The following is a 6,925-nucleotide window of genomic DNA, read 5'->3' on the forward strand; positions in this document are numbered from 1 at the left end:
GATTGAGCCTAATCATAACAGGATTAAGAACATTTGATCTAGGATCAACTAGGCGATATTGACTTGAATAGATTTTACGGTAAGTTTAATAAATCTAAGTCAAAGTTCAATATCGGTCCCTTCCGATGCATACTCCATGCATCCAACCTGAGCTTTACTTTAACCAATGTTCTGGAAAGAACATAGTATTTCTCCAAATACAAGTAAACTCTTGTTGTAGATTATCATATCAGTAAAACCCTGTGTCTGATAAATCTAGGAAACTTTATTCACATAGTCATGTTTACTTTCCAATGTGTTGACGGCACAATAAACAGGATCAAGTATGTGAAAAGGGTTTCAGATGAATTTATACATTATGTACATATAATCATGAAATAAATCATGTGAACCATGCAACATTAAATGTTATTTCTGATCTATATTAATAAGTAAATCTGATTATATTGAAATGTGTTTTATTTAGGGCATAAAACCCAACAGTGTTGTCATACTCTAACTGGGGAACTTCATATGCCCCGCAGAGTTCTGTGATAACTCCTGCCAAACCAAAACCACCTCCCGTGGCTCCTTGCACGATCTGCTCAATGATTTGCCTTATGACTTGTCCAATGTTAATGTTGTACCCCTTCATTATGACGTACACATATTTCAGGCGATCCATTTGGACATCGGAAAAATGTTTGTTGGGCACTAACCGAGCACTCACAAAGTACAGCCATGTTTTTGCCACCGGGTTCAGCTCACACCGGTATAGAATATTTGGCGACCCCTCGGTGCCATCATTGTCATGGAACCTCAACCCAGGAAATCCCACTGTCTCTGCCACATACACCATATCAAACTGCTCTTCCTCCTCAATAATTCGGAGGCGTTGTTCCTCCCTAGTGTAATCTGGGACAAAGAACATCACATTGAATGCATCAGCAGTGGCGGGAACTTTCTTTCCACGCACCTTCACTTCCCCATTCCAGCGGTCGGGCCAATCTACAAAGCTCCCCCACTTCATTCTTTCTATTTGAGCTCTGATTGTTTCAAACTGAGGTTGGCGCCTCAAAGGATTTTCCGGGAATTCAATACCCCGATCTTCAATATAAGCCCTATTCTTTAACCTCACGAAGCGATTGTGGGCCTCGATATTTCCAAAGTGGGTTCTATCAAAACCCGTTGGTGGTGGGTTTGAAGACGAACCCTCCTCTACATTCCTAGTCCTCTTTGGTGCCATGTTCTCTTTTTTTTTCGAAATTTTTTTTTTTTCTGAAACTTTTTTTTTTCTGAAACTTTTTTTTTTTAAAAAAAAAAAAAAATTGGGCAGCACTTCCCCTTAATTTTTCTCTATCCCAAAAATAAAAATTCTCTCAAACAATATTCCCAAACACTCAATACCACAATACAATAATGACAAACCCAATATCAACAATATTTTTGCACAACACACATTTATATCACTCAAAATCTAAAAAAAAAGTTAATCAAATTCTTTAAAGAATGAAGAAAGTGATACTTACAAACCCGAAAAAGCTTTACTCCACCTCCATTGTTGCATGTTCTTGAAAGCTTGAGGTTGAAGTTGAAGACAATGGTGATTTTTGGATTTGGGCTATTATGGGTTATTTTTGGTGTGGGTTTTGATGATATGTGTAGATTGTTGAGTGAAATTGGGTTTTTGAATAGATTGGGTTTAAGAAATTTGAGAAAAGATGAAAAGATTGAAGATTGGAGATGAAAAATTAAATTTTTTGAGATGGAAAGAGGGTAGGGTCGGCTGAGAGGATTTGAAATTTGAAATTTTTTGGTGTAGGGTTGAATGAGGGGGAAAGTTTGTATTTATAGAAATTTTCGTGAGCAAGTCGCGACTTGGCCTAAGGCTAGTCGCGACTAGCTTACGATCGAATTTTATGCCTCTCTGGAAAATCAGGAAGTCGCGACTGGGGTCGCGACCTGGAAAATAGGTCGCGACCTGGCCAAAGGCTAGTCGCGACCACTGGGCTCCAGGTCGAAAATATATATATTTTTTTTCACGATTCAATTAAAAAAAGAATAATAATGTCTGGTACTAATCTAAAAATTGAAAATACTAACAATACTAAAGCATACTAAAACATAATCAAAAAGTTTAACTAAAAATACTTGGGTTGCCTCCCAGAAGCGCTGTCTTTATCGTCATACAGCTGGACGCTGAGCCTTGCACTTCAAAGTGGCGCCAAGATCATGGCGGACTTGGCTTGGTCAAATTGACCTCGCAAGTAGAGCTTTAAACGCTGTCCATTAACTTTGAAAGTTGCTGGACTTTCACCTTTTAACTCCACCGCTCCATAAGGAAACACCTTGACCACCGTGAATGGTCCTGACCACCTTGATTTCAACTTTCCAGGAAACAGTTTCAGCCTTGAATTAAAGAGTAACACTTTCTGCCCTGGTTGAAACTTTTTCCGTACTAGACCTTGATCGTGCCACTTTTTAGTTCTCTCCTTGTATATCTTTGCGTTTTCATAGGCTTCGTTCTAAACTCCTCTAGCTCATTCAGCTGTAACAGTCTTTTCTCCCCTGCAGCTTTTAGTTCCATGTTAAGAGTCTTCATGGCCCAAAAAGCTCTATGCTCTAACTCCACCGGTAGATGACAAGCCTTTCCAAACACCAACCGATATGGGGACATGCCAATCGGTGTTTTGAAAGCAGTTCTGTATGCCCACAATGCGTCATCTAATTTTCTTGACCAATCTTTCCTTGATCTTTGCACTGTTTTCTCTAGAATCATCTTAATCTCTCGATTAGAAATTTCAGCTTGGCCATTACTTTGGGGATGGTATGGTACAGCAGTTCGATGTCGGACACCATATCTTGAAAGAAGTGCTTCAAACTGCTTGTTACAGAAGTGACTCCCTTCATCGCTTACTATTGCTCGAGGAGTACCAAACCGAGTAAAAATGTTCTTTTGTAAGAAGCGGAGAACTGTCTTTCCATCATTTTGAGGTGTAGCTGAAGCTTCGACCCATTTAGACACATAATCGACAGCCAAAAGAATGTACTGATTGCTAAAGGATGAAGGAAAAGGACCCGTAAAGTCTATTCCCCACACATCAAACAATTCAACTTCTAAAATTCCTGTTAAAGGCATCTCGTTTCTTCTTGAGATATTACCTGTTCGTTGACAACGATCACATGCCTTTACAAAGGTAGTAGCATCCTTGAATAGCGTTGGCCAAAAGAATCCACTTTGCAACACCTTTGCAGCTGTTCTATTTCCACTAAAATGTCCTCCACATGGTAAAGCATGACAATGATTTAGGATAGAATACATCTCCTCTTCAGGCACACATCTCCTTATTATCTGATCAGCGCAGTGCTTGTAGAGGATTGGTTCTTCCCAATAGTAATGTTTCACCTCAGAAAAGAATTTCTTCAATTGTTGACGCGAAAGCTCGGGAGGAGTTATTTTTGCAGCCAAGAAATTAACATAGTCAGCGTACCACGGTACCATCAGGTTTTCCCTCACACTAAAGAGTTGTTCATCAGGAAATTGCTCATTTATTTGTACCTCCTTTGTATTCTGACTCTCTTCCAGCTCTAATCTTGACAAGTGGTCTGCTACCAGGTTTTTGGTGCCCTTTTTATCTTTTATCTCTAAGTCAAACTCTTGAAGTAGAAGTACCCACCGAAGTTGTCTTGGTTTTGCATCCTTCTTGGTCATAAGGTATTTGATTGCTGAATGATCTGTTTAGACAATTACCTTATTTCGAATCAGGTAGGGTCGAAATTTGTCACAAGCAAACACTATTGCCAACATTTCTTTCTCTGTAGTGGCGTAATTTAATTGAGCATCATTCAGAGTTCTACTAGCATAGTAGATTGTGTGGAATACTCTGTCAACTCTTTGACCCAAAACCGCTCCAATGGCATAGTCACTTGCATCGCACATCAACTCAAACGGCAATTGCCAATTTGGTGAAATTACTATCGGTGTTGTAATCAATCTCTCCTTTAAAATCTTGAAAGCTTTTAAACAATCTTCTCCAAACTCAAATGGAACACCATTGACAAGTAAGCTAGATAAAGGTTTTGAGATTTTGGAGAAGTCCTTGATAAATCTGCGGTAGAAGCCAGCATGTCCTAGGAAACTCCTCACTCCTTTTACAGAAACTGGAGGTGGCAAATTTTCTATTGTTGAAACTTTAGCCTTATCCACCTCAATTCCTGCCTTTGAAATTTTGTGCCCAAGAACAATTCCTTCTGTTACCATAAACTGGCACTTCTCCCAGTTTAACACCAAGTTAGACTTCTCACACCTTGTTAGCACTTTTTCCAAATTTTACAAACAATGATTGAAGGAAGAACCAAACACTGAGAAATCATCCATAAAAATTTCAATACAAGATTCAATCAAATCTGAAAAGATAGCCATCATACACCTTTGAAAAGTAGCAGGGGCGTTGCACAAGCCGAAGGGCATTCTTCTGAAAGCAAAGGTACCGTAGGGACATGTGAAAGTAGTCTTCTCCTGATCTTCAGGTGCTATAGCTATCTGGTGGTATCCAGAATATCCATCAAGAAAACAGTAATATTCTTGCCCCGCCAATCTGTCTAGCATTTGATCAATGAAGGGCAAAGGGAAGTGATCTTTTCTTGTTGCTTTGTTGAGTTTCCTGTAATCGATGCAGATCCTCCAACCAGTGACTGTTCTTGTAGGAATCAACTCATTCTTTTCATTCTTGATCACCGTCATTCCACCTTTCTTCGGGACCACTTGCACCGGGCTAACCCACTTACTATCTGAAATAGGATAAGCAACTCCAGCATCCAACCACTTAACTACTTCTTTTCTGACAACTTCTTTCATGGGTGGATTAAGTCTTCGTTGAGCATCAATTGTTGGTTTGGCATTGTCTTCCATGAGAATTCGATGCATCACTGTTGAAGGACTGATTCCTTTGACATCACCTAGTGTCCAAGCGATGGCCTTATTATGAGCTCGGAGTACCCTCAGAAGTCTATCAGTTTCCACGTCAGAGAGAGAAGCTGAAACAATAACTGGCAGCTTTTTATCTTGACCCAAAAATTCATACCTCAAGTGACTAGGAAGCACCTTCAATTCAAGTTCTGGAGGCTTTTCAGTAGATGGTTTTAGCTCTTTTGGAACTGCTCCCAATTCCTCAAAATATCTTATGTTCAAGGGCCCATAGGAATCAAGCCACTTCAAATAACCCATGACCTCTTGTCCTTCTTGCTCCGTCAATTCATCTTCAGTTAGACTTAGTTCAAGAGGATCATCTAGCAGCTTTTTCTCACTCACCATTTCATCAATCAAGTCAATGAAGAAACAGTTATCACTTGCCTTTGGGTACGTCATAGCCTTTAGCACATTAAAGACCACTTCTTCTCCTTGGACTCTCAGCTTTAATTCACCCTTCTGAACATCGATCAAGGCTTGGCCAGTTGCCAAGAATGGTCTCCCAAGAATGATTGGGACATTGCTATCTTCTTCCATATCCAAAACGATGAAGTCAGCTGGAAAGATGAACTTGTCAACCTTAACTAACACATCCTCAATGACTCCTCTAGGATGGGCTAGTGATCGGTCCGCCAATTGGAGAGTTACTGTTGTTGGCTTTGCTTCACCCAGCTGCAATCTTTTAAACACCGATAGAGGCATCAAGTTAATGCTGGCTCCCAAGTCACAAAGTGCATTTATTCCCTCAATTTTCCCAATAGTACAAGGAATAGTGAAACTCCCTGGATCTCTGAGTTTAGGAGGGAGTTTCTTCTGTAGGATGGCGCTGCACTCTTCAGTTAGAGCCACTGTCTCATAATCCTCCATCTTTCTCTTCTTTGACAGGATTTCCTTCATAAACTTCACATAACTTGGCATCTGCTCTAAAGCTTCAGCAAAGGGAATGTTAATGTGGAGTCTTTTGAAAACTTCCAGGAATTTGGTGAACTGCTTGTCTAAGCTTGACTTTCTAAGCCTTTGAGGGTATGGTATTTTTACATGGTGATCACTATTAGTTGGTGGAGACTGCTGTGGTTGTGTTTGACTATCAGTAGCCTTCGTTGAAGTGGGTGTTGGGGTTGACATTGGTTGCTCTTCATTCTCCTTTTCTCCATTCACTAGTTGTGGCATTTCAGGACCATCATAATTTTTACCGCTTCTCAGGGTAATTGCTTTGCAGTTTTCTTTGGGGTTTACTTCAGTTGTGCTAGGCAAATTCCCTTGAGGACGGGTTGCTACTTGAGTTGCTAGTTGGCCCATCTGTGTCTGCAGGTCTTTGATTGAAGATCTAGTTTCAGTCATGAATTGAAGCAATAAATCTGTTTGCAAACTAGAATTTCCACCAGAGGTTTGTTGCTGATTAAACTGCTGGTTCTGATTTCGTTGCTGATAGAACCCACTGTTTCTTCGGTTATTACCCTGGTTAAACCCATAATTGTTGTTGTTATTCTGTGAATAATTTCCAATGGCTTTAGCTTCATCCATTGGCAAATCATCCACATCAGCTTGACACTCTGAAAAGTGATGACTTCCTCCAAATAACTCACAAACAACTTGGGCTTGTTTAGCTTGCCCTGCAATTAGCTTTGTCAATGCCTCAACCTGTGCTGTCAACTTTGTGATGGCATCAACCTCTAACACACCAGCTACCTTCTTTGATTGACTCCTTTCAGTTGGCCACTGCTGATTGTTTAGAGCCATCTCCTCCAATAGATCATAAGCCTCATTAGCACTCTTTCTCATAAAGGCTCCACCAGCTGCTGCATCTATTAAAGTGCTAGTGTTTCCTACCAACCCATTGTAGAAGTTGTGGACCAGCATCCACTTCTCTATACCATGATGAGGGCACTTTCTGATCAAATCTTTAAACCTCTCCCAAGCCTCATGGAGAGATTCATTATCTTGTTGGCAGAAGTTATTGATTTCTCCTTTCAGCTT

General features: G+C 40.2%; 1 non-coding gene across 1 annotated transcript; it reads left to right on the plus strand.

The window, feature by feature from the left end:
- The first annotated feature begins 6,818 nt into the window (after positions 1–6,818).
- On the plus strand, positions 6,819–6,925 carry LOC115718234 (small nucleolar RNA R71). Its single transcript, XR_004011818.2, has one exon. It is a non-coding gene; the product is annotated as a small nucleolar RNA R71 (small nucleolar RNA).

Source organism: Cannabis sativa, chromosome 5, assembly GCF_029168945.1.
Source record: "Cannabis sativa cultivar Pink pepper isolate KNU-18-1 chromosome 5, ASM2916894v1, whole genome shotgun sequence".
Classification (NCBI taxonomy): Eukaryota; Viridiplantae; Streptophyta; class Magnoliopsida; order Rosales; family Cannabaceae; genus Cannabis; species Cannabis sativa.